The following is a 17,883-nucleotide window of genomic DNA, read 5'->3' as shown; positions in this document are numbered from 1 at the left end:
ATATTGAGACCTCCTTCTTGGATTGGAATACCCCCATTTTCATTATAAAAAAGAAGTCAGGAAAATGGAGACTCTTACAGGATCTAAGGGAAGTAAATAAAAGAATGGTATTGATGGGAGCCCTTCAGCCAGGCCTACCTTCGCCTGTGGCAATCCCCTCTAATTATGACCTTTTGGTAATAGATCTTAAAGATTGTTTCTTTTCCATACCTTTACATCCCGAGGATAGGAAATATTTTGCTTTCAGCGTCCCCTCTATAAATCATGCTTCCCCCTATGAACGATATCAATGGAAAGTATTGCCACAGGGTATGGCCAATAGCCCCACCTTGTGTCAATATTATGTACAACAGGCTATAAAAGCTTCCTCATTGCCCTCTAGTGTCCTTTGCTATCATTATATGGATGATATCTTGCTAGCACATTCTGACAAATGCTAGGACAGGTCTTTATGAATTTGAAGGAGACATTAGGAGGATGGGGACTTTATATTGCGCCCGAGAAAGTTCAGTCGATTCGGCCAATAACCTATCTAGGATTTCAATTGAACATGGATAACATATGCACAGAACAAATAAAGATAAGACCTTCCCTTGTCACCCTTCATGACTTTCAGAGTCGTCTTGGAGATATAAATTTGATTCGGCCTTATTTAAAATTGACTACTGGTCAATTGTCCCCATTATTCCAGTTATTAGAAGGAGATCCTGATCCATTGTCAGAAAGGAAGCTCAATGATGCAGCCAGAGGGGCTTTAGCCCTGGTTGAAAAAGCTACTGCCGATCAATGTATTAGTTATTTTTCCCCAAAGAAACCCTTACTGCTGATAGTGTGTGTTTCTCAGAATTGGCCTACGGGGGTACTCATGCAGCAACAGCCCCTTTATTGGATACATTTACCACATCATCTACGGAAGGTGACTAATCCTTATTATGAGATGGTAGCTCAAGTATGCCAACTTGGGAGGAAGGCCTCCAAGACCATCTTTGGGAAAGAACCAGATAAAATAATAGTCCCTTATGATAGAGGTCAAAGACAGCTTTTACAGCAGCAAAATACTGTTTGGCTTTTAAGCTTCCTTGATTATTCAGGAACTATTGATAATCACCCTCCAGGCAACAAATTGCTGCAATTCGCCTGTAGACACACCTTTATGTTTCCCACTAAAACAAAGAATTATCCTACAAAAGGAGCTCAAACTATTTTTACAGACGGTTCCAGAAAAGGAACTGCAGCCATTGTCTCGAGAGAACAAACAATGGCATTTAAAGTACCATTCTCGTCTGCTCAGCTTGTGGAGCTGTGTGCTGTGTTGTTGACCTTAACAAAGTTTTCTGAACCTATAAATATTTACACTGATAGTATGTATACCTATCAGTCAGTCAGAAATCTAGAGACGTCAGGAAAAATCTTTGCTACCGGGGAATTACACTCTCTTTTCTTGGGAATCCAAAACTGCATAAGGCAGCGCACACACCCATTTAGCATCAATCATATCCGAGCCCACTCCGGGCTCCCAGGACCTTTAACCCAAGGCAACATACAGGCGGATCCTTATGACCTCTCATGAGTTTCCGCAGGTTATGCATATTCAGGCTAATGATCAACAAATTAGGGAAGCAAAAGAATTTCATAGACTACATCATGTTAATGCCCATACCCTTCGCTTGACTTTTCATCTTTCTAGGGAACAAGCCAGACAGATTGTAAAGAATTGCCCACAATGTGTGGTCCATTTGCCAGTTCAAGCTCTGGGCGTCAACCCACGAGGCCTGAAAAGTAATGAGCTATGGCAGATGGATGTCACCCATATTCCTTCCTTTGGTAGGCAACGGTATGTCCACGTCTCCATTGATACCTTTTCAGGAATGATGTGTGCTACACCCCGCGCAGGAGAGGCAGTAAAAGATGTCACTGCTCATTTGTTACATGCATTTGCTTATATGGGGAAACCACAAGCTATAAAAACAGATAATGGTCCAGCCTATATTAGCATTTCCCTAAAAAGGTTTTTTCAATCCCTGCATATTTCCCATTCTACTGGTATTCCTCATAACCCGCAAGGTCAAGCCATTATTGAAAGAGCTCATCATACTCTGAAAGTTGCAATAGAAAAACTAGGTGGGAATCCGCTCTCCAGCACTTATTCTCTTATTCACAAACTTAACCATGCTCTATTTGTAATAAATTTTCTTTCCATAAATGAAGAAGGTGTCACACGGGCCTCAAAACACTGGGCATCTCATGCCACTGGAAAAGCGATGGTAAGATGGAAAGATGTCCTTACTGGACAATGGAAAGGACCAGACCCTGTACTTCACTGGGGACAAGGGTCTGCTTGTATCTTCCCACAGGATGACGAGGGGCCTCGGTGGATCCCGGAACGACTAATTCGCCAGTGCCCTTCCTCGGAGAGTACAGAGACCTGATTTAGTGAGCCATCGCTGATGGACGTCACTTTTTGACTGACATCCGTCACACTGATTGTGGTGATTAGGAGTTGCTTGTTTCTTTTGAGTTTTAGGGAAACTTAACCAGACAGTAAAAAGTCATTGTTAGTGGGTACTTCTTTGATAGTTCATTTTAGCTTTGTAGGACTATTTTTATTAAGAAGGTTATCATAGTCAATGGAAATGAAGACGTTTGTGCTTTTAGGTTGCCTTCTAATAGTTCCAATCATGGGAGAAGTTTTTTGGGCTTCTGTTCCCATTTTTCCTCAACCACAGGGAGTGAGCCAGGAAGCTCCTCTGTTTCCACAGTTTTTCACTACCAATAATAGCCTAGGTCTTCCCTGGCAACATTATGAAGTTCCTGCTTCCATTAATGCTTCTTTTGATCTTCCTTTAGATACCATTTGCTTTACCTTTAGTAATGATGTGAGCAACACCACCTGTCTACCTTTGACAGAGAATCATTCGGTTCGCTCTCGTTCTCATTTTTCTCATCTTTTTGCCAAAAACCCTAATCAGTTGCGATTTAACTGGTATCAGACAACTTGGAATATTTCTGGTCCTCGCTTTAATGCGACGTTCGACGGTAATTTTCACCCCCTGCCATACCCAGGTTCCGTCCTTTGGGAGTGGAATGTAGTTATGAGAACCGAGGCCAAAACACAATCTTGCCATGGGAACAATGTTATCCTTGATTTGCTTATTCCTACAATTTCACAAAGAATTTTGGAATTTACGGCTTTCCCGAGCCACAGAAGGGTGAAAATGTTTTTGGTATGAGCCACCTTTGTGGCCCATATGCTTGTACCTCATTTAGACCTTTTTATTTTCTCTCTCCTTCCAATATGACCTGGTATAATTGTTCTACCAGGTATTCTATTAATCTTTCCGGCTCGAAAGGATCTGGGTCCAGTGACGATAATTGTCCTGTAAAATTTAGCCCCAGTGTCCCCGAATATCTGAAATCTGTTGTCTTTTCAGCTTCTGGAATATGTGTTAGATCACCTTTCGTATTGTTGTTATGGATTAATAACTCCCAGTTACCCAATTGTTCTCAAGAATACTGTTTTCTTGGCCAGTGTTGGTTTCCTGCTAAGGATAACTTGACATCTATGGCCGTCTTACGAATTCCCGTTCAGGTGTGGATTCCTTTGAACACTTCTAATCACTTCTCCACTGTTGTTTGGGCACAGATTTCTTCCCCTTCTCGCAGGAAAAGAGTGGCAAGTGCCGTGGTGGCGGGCATCATTGCTGGCATCATAGCCTTGGTGTCTGCCATCACCTTCGCAGTGGCGTTGACAGGAACTTTACAGAACGCAGCCACCATCAATGATCTTCAAAACACTACAACCATGGCTTTACGAACCCAACAGCACATCAACCCTCACATTGGAACTGGTTTGGCTATAATTGAGCAACAAATGGACTTATTAAATGAAGAAGTTGAAGGATTGTGGTTGCATACTCGATTGGACTGTGATCCCAGATTTCAACAGCTCTGCCTTACTCCCTTTCCTGTCAAAAACCATGCTGAGGAAGTCCGAAGACTTTCGTCATTGTTGCGAGGGTCTTGGAATCGAACATTTCTAAATGCAACTAATCAGTTGTCATTGGACATTGAGATCTTGTCTGGTGTTCATGCCAATTCTATCCGGCTTAATTTAGATTTTGCTACAGAAGTTTGGGAAAATTTGAAAAAGATGTTTTCACCTTCTTGGATTGTTATATGGCTTATTGTTATTGCTGTTATGATTGGGTTGTGTATTTTGGGTTACTGCTCATATTGATGCTGGAAGCGTTCCCAGTTTAAATATGAGCGTTTAGCTATGGCTGTACAGGCTTCTTTGGATGATGGTACAACACGCGTAGCCATTTACTTGGCTCAGGCTCGGCGTGCTTAGATCCCCCGCCTTGGGATACTCAGTGACGGGTAAGGACAGAAGCTTCTGTCTACCAACCTAAGACAGGTCGTATTGGGACATAAGCCCTGCGACTGATGACGGGTAAGGAGATGGAAGACTTCTGCTGCCTAAGACAGAGGCTCCTTGGCTGATGCATGATGAGTTGCTAGCACTCTTCATGCTATCAAAGAGAGATGGGGGAATTATGGTGAGCCATCATGGTAAGCCTTGACATAGGCCTAGCCATGGTTGAACTTTGAGTCACCCCGCCGGAACGGATGTGCTGTAGCCCATGACAACGGGCTGGTTCAACTGGTGGTCTGACCTGTTGCCTAGCAAATGTAGCCCATAATACTTGTAGAACCTTGTGACCTTTCCAGTCTGCTACATCCTGTTTGTACTTTACCTTGTGACCTTTCCAGTCTGCTACACCCTGTTTGTACTTTTGGTTTCGGTTTTAGCCTATATATACCCCACCCTGAAAAATAAACGGGGCCTTGCTGCGGTAGAGCATGAGCCTGGAACTAAGTTCGTGAAACGGCTCTCCCATTGTTCTTCCCTCGGGTTTGGGACCTGCTGGCAGGATTCTGACATTGCGGCTCGCGACAGTCAGACTCCCAAAATCTGGATGACACAGAACTAGTGCTCTACAATCTGATCACATCTAGATAAAAGGTTAAGACAGAATTTTTTGAAGACTCTAGAAACCACTTAAGTTTATACATTCTATGACACTTAGACTGATATCTTCCAAACATTTGTTTACAATCTTATCAATTATCTTAAGAAATAATTTCTCTATACCTACCAACATAAGCATCACATTCTCCACTAATCTTAAAAATAAGCTGCATACCTAAAAGAAATACATGAGTGTGATTCAGTTCCAATCAATGCTCCATCATTATTGCAAAGTGGGTTAAAATTAAAAAAAAATAAAAGTTTCATTCTCCAGTTTTTTGAACTTTTACTTAAAATCATTATGCATTTATTCTTTATCTTATCAGTATTTCCAAAAGTTATTTCCAATGGCTTCAGTGGGGATTTCCTAGTGTTCGTTGTTCATTCATTTCAAGAGAGATTTTTGATGACTGTCCATTTCTTTACCTTATAGCCCAGGCAACTAGGCAATGTTTTAAGACAGCTGCTTTGGTTGAAGAAATACTAATTCAGCTTATTGCTGCTTTGAAAATCTAAAGGATAAGCTTTGGTAGCATTTATGATACCCACTTTCTTACCTATTCTTTTGCTTTCAAAATAACTCAGTATCATCTGAACACAATCTGATGTTGACAAACATAGGGATAGGGCAGGAAAAGAGAAGGAAAATAACAGTATGATTTGTCACAGCCTGTACCATCCTAAATATAGTATCAGATCAAAGAAAACCAAAATGATAATGAACCCTATGATGTTAAACATTTTAGAAATATTTTCTCTGTCATCCAGGCAGGTATCGAGGATAAACTCCCCAATCTGGAAAAAATTTTCCTCCAGAGAAAATCGATGCTTACTTCTGGAAGAATTGAGAGTCTCAACTTTGAGCTAATGACACAATGGCAAAGTTAACCTTAATAAAGACTTTAACGTATTACAAGTCAGTAGCACCCCAAACTAGCCCAGGGCAGGAGCAAGCACATCCCTTCTATTACAAAAGCACTACTGATTCAGATGTCTAGGATTCCCACACAGAAAGATCAAGAAATATTAAATTACAAGATAATAACATGAGACTTATGAGAAAACAAGCCATGAAGATTTAAGACACAAACACACACACACGCACACACACACACACACAAATTAGTAAATAAAATTTTAGGTCCTTAAGGTTTTGAGAATTTGGAATTACTGAATATAAACTATAAGCTCAATCTGGAGAACTTACACAGAACTCTGAATCTAGTAACTAAGGAACAAATATTTCCCCCTTAAGCAAACGTGACATTTAAAAATATATAACAAATCATAAAGTAAGCCTTTCAATATTTCCAAATACTTCTATCATTCAGTCAAACGTCTCTGACCACAATATAACTGAATTAGAAACCTATTAACAAAAAGAAAAAAGTTGCAATATTCTGTAATTAAAATAGCAAAGGAATCATAAGAACTGAAATTTAAACCCGATAATGAATATATGTATGACTTTTAAAGTATACAGTTAAAATAGTGCTGAGAAAAAATATTAGCCTTAAGATATTTATGTTAAGAAGGAAAATTAATGAACTGAACTAAAAGGTTGAAAAAAAAAAACCAATGCAATCAAATTAGGTTTACCAAATAAATTAAATTGAATATGATTTCAAGGAAGTTACAGTTCCCCCATTTCTGCAGTGAAAAGAAGGGTGGCAATCATTTTTGCTTTCAGTGTTCTTCTGAAGATTGTATAGATAACATGCCGCTACCACTGAATAGGTTCTCAACAAATGACAGAAGATGATGATGATGATGATTTTATTGAATCCAAGGTTCTCCTAGTTAAGTTAGGAGCTTGCACAAAACACAATAAAAAAAAAAAGAAAATTAGAGGGGATCCTTCCCAGAGGATAAATTTAGGTAGTCCCTAATCCCAATCTCAAATTTTCCAAGTAATAGTCACATACAGCAAGAGAGTTTAAATGGAAAAAAATGGTAATATAAGAAAACCTTTCTGAATCATAAATATAGTGCTATATTTACTAGATTTAAAAGTTCCTATCTTTTAGGAATTTCAAAACATTTAATAAATGCCTGATAATTCAAGTGGACAACATAATCTTGAACAGGTTTTCCCAAGCAAGATTCCTAGAAAGTTAAAGCAGCCATTTACAAAGCAAAATAACAGCAGAGCAAACTGTTTGCCCTTTTGCAATAACTTAACAGTAATTTACAGCAAATGAAACACAAAGAAAACAGAGTAGGACTCCTTGTCAAAAGAAACACTTCTGCCACTGTGTCACTTGTCAGTTTCCCATCTCTTTTTCCTTTTTTGGTACCAGGGATCGAACTCAGGACCTTGCACTTTTGAGGCAGCAGTTTCCCATCTCTTTCCTTTACCATTCTGCTCTCTGACAGGAAAAGACCAACAAAAATAATGCGAATAGTTTATTTTTCAATTATCAGAAGAATATCTATATAATATATAATGTTTCATGTAGTCTTTTAAATTTTACAGAAGTCTAATTACTACAAATAAGTACTTGTACATATAGTATATACAGTAATTCATTTTTCTGAAAATGTTTAATAACGCACTAGAAGAGACACTGATAAACTATAATATCCAAAGACTAAGTTGACATGTAAAATACCAAAGCAATTTAAGCAATTGAAACTTTATTCAATTATTTTCTTTAAAAAGATCCACTTTCTAGACTCTGCAAGGGAGAAGGCATTCATTGCTCTTTGAATTTTAAGGCAACACAGCCATCTTGTGGTTAATGCTGGTATTGCTGAGGTTCTGAGTAACTTGTAAAATTCCACTTTCAATTCCACATTTAAAAGGGTATATACTATTGGTACTGCGGCTTTTTTTAAATTTTGTTTTTATTGGTATGTGTTTGCTATACATAATAATACACTCCTCATGGGAAGTTGCTACATGTACATAACACACCTTAATTCTTTTTATGCCCTCTCCCACTATCTTTTAGAAAAAAATAAAAACAAAATTGAAAGTCCTTCCTGTTAGAGCTCCACAGCAATGCACAAAGGTCCTCAAGTAGTTGGACTGATATCAGAGCATTTTTATGTTAATCTATAATTCATAATTAATGTTTACATGCTGGCTTAAAATGCTATAAAATAATTAAAATAAAACAATAGAGATGAGAGTTAAAAATATAAAAGTCGTACTTCCTTTACATCATGAATGGAAAGAAAAAGAACCTGAGAAAAACTACTGTATTAATTAGTTAGTTAGTTGCATTTTTTCTATTCTACTTTCTACCAAAATAATCAGTGGTAACAAAAATTATTAAGACTTTAGTTTCAGAATCCAAATGACAATGTCTTTCAGAAGGCTTCAAATCTGTCTTAGAACAAGAGTGGTAAATAAAATGTATTCAGGATTGCCTATCTTCTAACTACAGTCCTACAAGTTATCTTTAATCACACATCCATCAGCTCCCCACTCTCTTTCTACTCTCAAATTCCCAAATGCTGAAAACTGTGTTATCTAAGTCTTATTAATTATAATAATAACACAGAACATATGAGCATTTACTTTTGGCTTTGCAGGAAAGTCTGAAGACTTCTCCCTATACTCTGACCTGCTGTGTGGAAGCTCCTGTAGTCTGTTTTGTGCCTCAGGCCTAGAGAATGAGTTTCCTGGGGGTCAGAAGACAAAGACACATGGGGACACCATTTTCTCTTCCTCCTCTTTTTCCTCCTCCTCTGTTGGTGGGAGAGGCAATTTCAAAGGGACTATACAAGGCTAGTGGAGTCTGTGCCTACTAAAATGACAGCCTCTTCTCCCCTCCGGCTTCTGAAGTATTTGCTCCCTAAATCCTAGGGCAAATATTGTCTTTCTTTTGGATTTCTATCTCTTTACTAGAAATGGTAGTACTGGGGCTGGGGATTTAGCTCAGTGATTCCGCCATCTGCCTCGCAAGCACAAGGACCTGAGTTCAATCCCCGGTATCAAAATGAAAAAATTTTTTTAAAATGGTAGTATCACAGACAGGCTTGGAATTTAATAGGATCAATGAGAGCAGAGGTTTGAGCTGACACTAATTCTGTTACAGAGCTCGCTCCAGCACAAATAGTAGAGTCCTGTGTTAGGAGCTGAGGTCAACACCCAGACAATAATGATGCAGCCATTTGTCTTGCTTCATTCACTGAATTTCCTTGGAGAGCTCTCAATAACCAGAAACTCAACAAAAGATGCACGCATTTTTAGATTTCTGGAACAAAAATATCATCCTAAAATGTGCAGAATCCTCAAGACCTTCTATACGCACTGCACTACATTTAATGTGTGTATATAATCTCAGTTAACTTTTCAATGTCATAGGGAATAATGTTTGAATAAGAAAATTAAAATATAGAAAGACTTAGTAACTTGCCAGATGTCACATAAATTAATGAACAGGAGAATTTCCATCCTGGACAATGACTACATCTGTATCTTTCCAGTTTGTCACTGATCTCTAAAACTTTATTTCTCTCCATATTCAATCTCAATCGAGCCTTCTCTGATTTTTAGAAAATCTAATCTATCAAATTTTTTAAGTTTTCTGACTAAATTAGGTTTTAGAAAGTTAGTTTTTGCTGTTTTGGAAAACAAGTAGGTAATTAATTCTCTCTCCCTTTCCACATCTTCTCCCCTCCCCCAAAACTTTCTCTCCCTCCTCCCACACATGCAGATTTCATTCTTTTTTCTCTCATTGAGTTTACTGGTACTTTTTAGATATACAGCACAGTTACATTCTTCATTGGGATCTTGTACCTTTACATGACAGGTCTTGGTTCTCATTTTTTCCCCATACCCCTGCCCTTCCTTCACCGCCTCCCCCTTCCCTATTTACAAATATTTTATTTCCATTTTTTCATTTTCTCATGATTTTTTTCTTTTCTCTTATCATCCTTTCTTAATGTAAAAAGAAAACTACAAAATATCACTTCATACTAAAATCCGGCATGGCCAAGAAATAAGCAGATTACTATTCAAATATTCCACTAAGTGCTCTATAGTTTATGCAAATTAAAATAAAGTTATTTTACACTAAAACATAACATATGTAATTTAGTGACTTGCTAATTCTGGAATCAAGTCTATGTAATAGTTCATTTAAACAGAATTGTTTAAATGCTGACTACTAAAACATCCCAATAAAGGAATAAATAAAGCAGATATTACTGAAATTAGTCTTATTTTATAAAGGCAAAATAATTAAATAAACACAAAAAACATATTTCTTCAACATTTACTTTAGCCAAAAATAGTTTTGTTTTGGGTTGGGGTTTTTTGTGTGCGTGTTTTGTTTTGTTTTTTTGCAGTATCAGAGACTGAACATAGCACTGAGCTATGTCCCTAACCCCTCAGAGGCAGGGTCACACTAAGTTGCCCAGAAACTTGCTTAATTCTCCTGCCTCAGCCTCTCAAGCGCTGAATTACAGCACGCACCTATTCTTTTTATAACATATGAAGTTTTAACCAAATGTGGGAATTACATTTGGTGTCAGAGCAGGTAATAAAAGGAAAACTATAATTAAAGAAGAAAAACAGAGATTTCCTGTTTCATGTGAAAAGGGCTTATTTTTACATCTATTCATTTTGTGTATAAAGTCACATTAGCATTAAAAATTTTTTAAAGGATAAAATTTGGTACAGAACAATCAGAAAGCTTGGTTGTTTTTTTTTAAACTGTAGTTAGTTACACTAGCTACAACTGAAGGAAATCTTTAAAAAAAATTATAGCACAAAACATTTAGAAGCAAAAATGCTTTGAAAAAGTGAAGGGTACAGAGAGAACACAAAGCTAATCCAGAAAGCTCCAAAATTTTCTGAAGTAAACTACTGTAAGGATATACAGCTACTATTTTGATGGTACATACTTTTCCTGTACTCATCAGATCTATTCAAGAGAACGGCCCAATCCAAAAGACTAAATCCACTGCTTTTCTACATATGCTTCTCTGGCCAGTAAAACTTACCCAGAATGCAAATTCCTAGGCTTCATCAAGGACAGGGATGATCTGGGAACTGGCAGTCTCTCACCCAGGTGTCTAGCAGCCCTAACATACAATGAAGTCTAAGCACTACTACTATAACCAAAAACAGAAATTGGAGAAGATGCTCAAAAGTATAACAGAGGCGACAGAAAAGCTTGAGACTGAGAATAAACAAAAGAATCAAGATAGATGGCTTATGTAAAAAGAAAAGTGAGGCAACAAGTCTACAAAGAATTATTCAAAGGACTACCATCAAATGTTCTCCATTTCCCCAGAGGAAATATAAAAAATACATTATAAACTTTAAATTGCAGTACAAGAAATTTAGGTCAAAATATAATTAAAGTTTTCTCACAAAGAATGCTGTCAAACCATTAAAATGAATTTCTGAAGGAAGCAGTAGAACCCTATTCTGCTTCCAAAAATCAGAACAGATGATCAATCCTCTTTTGGTGCTTACTACCAATATCTATTGAAAAATGGATTAATGTTTAGGAAATATAAAAGTTACTACATTTAGAGGAACTATCCAAAATTTAAAATATCCAAGGTAAAATAATTATTTTAAATGAGTGTAAAAATAGAATATTTATTCAAACAAAAAACATACAAATTAAAATTACTTATTACAGATAATAATGTTCCTTAAGAATTCAAAAAAAGTTACCAAGAGCATACATTAAAATCTTAGCTAACACAATTCTGTGTAGTTTCAAATGCAAAAGAAAAATTCAACATAAATGAAAAAGAAATAAAAAAACTGGCTGGTTGTTATCTTAAACATGTGTCCCTGTATTGTATTTTAAAAAGAAATCACTAAGAAAATTCCTAACATGAACACATATATGGATAGTACATAATGATGGCACAGTTTTGTCATATTGCTCCTAATACTATCTTCTAACATTATACTCATATTAATAAGTCCATTAAATAAAATTAGCAAGTTTAAGATAACTAAAATAAAAAGGTAAGAAAAGATCTGTGTCTTGAGCTCTGATAACATGTTAAGTCTCACATGTAAACAGGTATGCTATATTTATAATTCCTGGAACAAGATTTTTTTGTGTATAAGTCACCAAAATTTAACTTTTAATAACATTTTATGTGGAAGTAAAATCACTGTAAGGATGATCTAGTGACAGGTTCACCTCCAAAATATTTTTCCATTCAGTTTATTGAAATAAAAAATGCCAGTAATTTTGTAAATGTTCATATTTATTGTAGTTGGCAAAATTTAAGAAGTTAGCAATTTTCTTTACCTTTTCTACCTTTCCACCACTGCTGATGTCATTGGGAAGGAATTTCTTGCCAATTGTTCTCAGATCTGTCTAAAATAAAAATATTATTATTAAAAAAGAATTACAGAAAAAAGTAAATTTAAATTTAATCTCAAAACAAAAAATGAAATTACTTAAGGTCTGTGATTTTGAGATGTATACATGTAAATGATCTTTTCAAATAACATAACCTCCTATATAAGCTGTTTAAGACATGTCAATAAAGTGAACAGTGACATATTCAGCCTCATATTCCTCTAGGTAACTTTGTGACTTACTATTCTCTATTAAAATCTAATTTGATTTTATGTGAATTGTCGTGTTACTAAAAAATGCTATAACCCAATAAATCCAATGACAGATTTTGAATACAGAAACAAATGCATTTTTAGCTGAATCTCATATGACCTTGATATGCATAGACATGAAAACACATTACACTATAGGATATGATATCCATAATGTAACAAAGCAACATATAAATATACCAGGCAACAGTACCACTGGAATAGCAAAGAAGCAAGACTTTGTATAGTAAAATTATTCCATTTTCTTATGCAAAATAGAAACAAAGGTTGGTGAACAAATGACTAACTACCTGAAAAATGCAGAAGTATGAATAACTCAGCAAACCAAAGAAAAACATAAGGACTAAAATTTAAAAAGTTGTAGCACTTTTGACATAAAGAGAAAATTACACAGTCTATACTTTTTTAAAAAACAGCATTTTTCAAAAGTAAGTCCTTCTGAAAAGTGAAGACCCAAAGAAATGGCAAAAATTCATTCAAAGCAAAACTATCAGTACTCATGAGAAACATCCAATTATTTAAACTAAGAAAATATGTTCTGCTGGGCATGGTGGCACACTCTTGTAATCCCAGTACTTGGGAAGTTGAGGCAGGAGGACTGCCAGAGCTCAAGGCCAGGCTGAACTACATAACTTTGAGACCTTGTCTCAAAATATCAAAAGAAAAAAAAATATCTTCATGCTTGAGATAGTGAAATTAAAGTTACAGTTTTATTATTCCTTAAAATAAATAATAGCTCTGCATCCCCTTAATAACAAAATAAAAGGGGTATTTAGTCACATAAATTATACAAGAAAGTTTCTGCTATACTCACAGAGAAAACACTAAATGACTAAAAATTACTGTGGTATGAAATGAATATAGGATAATCTTCTTTGAACATCTATAATAATATACTATTTGAAATATCCACCTGTAGTCAACTTAGGAAAGAGGCAGATGGAGCTGAGGATTTAGCTCAGTGGTTCCGCTGCCTGCCTTGCAAGTGCAAGGTCCCAAGTTCGATCCCCAGTACAAAAAAAAAAAAAAAAAAAAAAAAAAAAAAAACAGGCAGATAAATTCTATATCTCTCACATTACTTTTCTAATCTTTTACTACTATGCTTCATAATTTATTTCTCAATGTAATGCAAGGATCATCCCTAAACTAAAATGTCAAATGGAACTGCCAAGCAAGCTAAACCCCAAATACAAACATTTAAGTAACAATGCTTAGATTTATGTCTTTTTTGCAGCTTCAATCAGATAATATGGTAAAAAGAATTATTAACTGGACCTTACACTGTGTGTCTTTTGATTAAAAAATACTGAGTACTACATAGATAAAACATTTTTACATCAGCCTCCCTTCTAGCAAGGGTTGTTTTGAAGATCAAATGCTAATAAATGTGACCATCTGACACATTCACTTGCACAGAATAAGCATTTAGTGAATGTCAGTCACTGTTTATATTAGTGAATAAAAAAGTGTACATTTCATATCATCAAAACATAACTAGTCAATGAAACAATTCATAAAAGTAGGCATTAAAGTTATTCAAAAGTTATTCTGAAATATTTAAATACGTGTAAGAAATAACTGACTTATCAACTATAATTAATTATATGACCTTGGACACTTTCACAGATTTTCTAAACCAAATTAATTTATTCCTCTCCAAAATGGAAAAAAATCACCACCCCTACATTACAAAGCTGTTGTCAAGCTAAAATGGCAATATATTTCAAGTCTACATAATTTTTAATATGGATATATATATATATATTTATATATATATATATACACACACACACACACACACACACACACACACACACACACACACAATGAAATGTGATCTCAATGTGCTTTTTTGGGGAGGGGGGCATTGAGACAGGGTCTCATTATGTAGTGTAGGCCAAACTATACTATGTAGCTTACTATGAACTCATTACATAACCCAGGCTGGCCTCAAACTCACAGCAATCCTCCCAAATGCTGGGATTACAGTCAAGCACCCCCACACCAGGCTGTGTTTTCAAAGCAAGATAAAAATGGCATTTCAAATCCAACATCCTAAATTCAAAGTCACTTTGTAAGTACCACAAAAGCAATTTTATTATCAGGCTTGCTAGGACAATAGTTGTGTTCTAATACTTTTATACTGAACACAGAAAAAAAATGCAGACATAAGAATCTATGAAAAAATATTTTAAAATATAAAATATATAAAAATATAAAAAAAGATACAATAAAAATTCTGTTGGTAATTTTCAAACCATCTACCTACAGAAGCATAATACATACATATACAATGATGATTATTCAAGACTTTAGCACAATGCTTATTTGGCAAATCATTTTATATAGAATTTCTACAAAATTATTCTGCTTTTACATTTTTAGTAATAAATAATGTTTAGTAATTTAAGGCTGTGCTATTACATAATCTTTTCTGAATAACTCATACTTGAACCAAAACAAAATACAAAACTTCACATCATTTAATATTCCTATTCCCTAAATTACAAATAAAAAAATTAAGAACCTCCTTTCAACACAGAAATCTAAGAATAAAAGAGTCATACAGGGCCAGGGATTTAGCTCAGGTGTTCTGCCACCTGCCTCACAAGTGCAAGGTCCTGAGTTCCATCCCCAGTACCAAAAAAAAAAGTCATACAGCAGGTTTAAGGTGGCTTTGCTTTAAAGGCCCACTGACAAGGTCCTAGGAACTCAGTACTTGAACCATTCCCTAAGTGAAAATGTGATTCACTGCCAGGACTCTTGATATAAATATCTGTTATGGTGAGCACCTGTTTTGGGAGAAAGGTAAAAAGTGTGTGTTTTAAGTGCGGGGTGGGTTATAATCTCGAATTCTGGTACATGCTAAGCATAGGATTCCTTGCTGAGCAGCACAAAAAAGCTTTGGGCACTAGTCACGTACAAGTGTTATTCAACTGTTCATTTCTCAATAAAGGAACAAGTTCAGTGTGTCCCAAAGAAGAGGAAAAGAAGATAAGAAAATTTGTGCACAGATTATTCTCCCAATATAAAACAAAACAAATAAATGTGTGTGTGTATACAATAACAATCCTTTTCAACTTGTGGTTAGTTATCTCTATCTTTCAAAAGTTGAAATATCAATTCAACAGGATACTACTACACGCTTCAATTTTATTGAAAAGTGATAAATTTGAAAAATAAATTTGGTATAGGCTTCATTCTGATTTAAAAGTTTTATTCTCTATTATCATATAGCATGATACTTTTGTATCAGTGTACAGAACTATGTATTAAGAGGAAATGATAGACAATGCATTCAGATAATTACCATCATACAAATACTTAATTTTGATTTATTATTTTAAAGTTCACACCAATTATAGGTATTTCATTGCTGTTTTCCAAGTAAATAAGAAAAAAACAGCAGCTGTCATAAGATCTATCATCTTTAGAAAGCTCTCCTTACATAAACAAGAAATAAATTTATTTACATTTTTTAAAAGTAGAATTCACTAATTTGAGTGTGCAAATCTAAGTTAAAGTATCTCGGAACTATTGCTATTACAGTAGTAAATAATACACATAATTTCTAACTAATGTTTAGTATAAAAAAACTTGTCTTTTATTTATTAAAAATCTCAGTATTTCCAGGGATTTAGCTCAGTGATGCGGCCACCTGCCTTGCAAATACAAGGTCCTGAGTTTGATCCCTGGTACAAAAAAAAAAAATCTCAGTTTAGAAATAAAAAAAGATTCTATCCTGATCTTACTGAATAAAATTCAAAGCTGTAAAAAAATCACCTAGAGTTCAGAAAATAAATTTTATGTTTAAACACAAGTGTAATTCTGTAAATATCAATTTAATAATTTACACGCTTAGATTATAAAAGAAAATGTTACACAGTTATACATTTGATATTTTAATATTCTTAGTATCCACTATTTCTGCTTTCTTTTATATCAGTGCTACTGGGGTAGGATGATTTGTCAGACAATAGTTTTTTTATGAATTTCACTGATCAGGTATCACAATGTATAAATTGATTTGTAATGTTTTTAACCAAAAAAAAAAAATACCAGAAGGGCAATGCAAAATTGAAAGAATGTTTACTTATATTTTAATTCAACATCTAAAAGCTGTATCTTAAGTTTCCATGAAAATTAAATGTCAGTTTGTTTTAAGTAATGGTTTTAATATTAAATATTTACTAGAAATGTTATAAAATTCTATAAATATTGGATGAAAAAAAGAGTACTGACTACTTTTCCTTTTCATTGGATTCTTTGCATGTTAGTAACTACCAAATATGAAATTACCAAGTTCAACAAACATCACTATATCTTAAAATAGACCAAAGATTGGGCATGGTGGTGCAAGCCTATAATCCTAGCACTCGGGAAGGCTAAACAGGACTGCCATGATTTGGAAGTCAGCCTGAACTACACAGCAAGACGCTGTCTCAAAAAACCAGGAAGGAAAAAAAGGATAAAAACAAAGATATTATCCATACTATTTATCCTAAAATCCACTTTAACTTATGAAATGTTTTTCATTAATGACTTTCAAATTTAAAATGTTTATAAGTTAACAAACATAACCTACATTGAGAGCAATGAGGATGATGTCATTTATATTGACTTTGTCAGGAGAACTTGTGCAAGCTTCAATGCCTTCATCTGAAAGATACCTGTTAAAATAAAATAAACAACTTTATATTCCAATCAAATTTAACCAAGACTATGACTATATGCACTTCCTTCTAAAATGTTTCTACTACATACACTATGGAAAGTTATGGATAAAGACACCCAGTTTTTCTTTGTACTCTTAAAGGAATATTCTGTCAATAAAATTAACTATATCCTTTCTGAGAAAAGCTATTTAAATATCAACATCAAACTTAGAGTGTATGAGCTAGTCTTCGCTCTTATGAATATATAATAATCTGACTTAGTAAATATTTGATAATATGATAAACTCTTAAGAGATTGAGATGTGTGGTAAAAATAGAACTAAAACCAACGAAGCTTTTAAACTTACACCTGTATAAATTCCCTCGCAACTTTCACATGTTTTCTTCTCAAGTCTTTTTAACCAAAATGTTCTCAAGAATTATTAAATGTTACTGATTCCATATGACACAAATATAGGTAATGTTTCAGCATGCATCTTTTACTTATTCTCTTTTCTATTAAAATATCTTATTTTCCCTTCATCCATTCAGCTAGTCCACATCAATTGCATCAGAGACAATTATTAATTCAAAGTATAAAGAGATTACTGAATCCAAAGGGAGAAAAATCA

General features: G+C 34.8%; 1 protein-coding gene across 1 annotated transcript in view; it reads right to left on the bottom strand.

Annotated features, from left to right (window-relative positions):
* Tdrd3 (tudor domain containing 3) overlaps positions 1-17,261 on the bottom strand; it is a 107,827-nt gene extending 90,566 nt beyond the window's left edge. The window contains exons 1-2 of the mRNA XM_010636941.3: positions 17,182-17,261; positions 12,271-12,339 (exon numbers count right to left, since the gene is read on the bottom strand). The gene's annotated coding sequence lies outside the window, so the exon portion shown is untranslated. The remainder of the gene's footprint in view (positions 1-12,270; positions 12,340-17,181) is intronic.
* Positions 17,262-17,883: the final 622 nt, after the last annotated feature.

This window comes from Fukomys damarensis, unplaced genomic scaffold (genome assembly GCF_012274545.1).
Source record: "Fukomys damarensis isolate Sample0158 unplaced genomic scaffold, DMR_v1.0_HiC HiC_scaffold_38, whole genome shotgun sequence".
Lineage (NCBI taxonomy): Eukaryota > Metazoa > Chordata > Mammalia > Rodentia > Bathyergidae > Fukomys > Fukomys damarensis.
The sequence above is the reverse complement of the archived record's forward strand: the minus strand, read 5'-3'. Positions and strand labels throughout refer to the sequence as shown.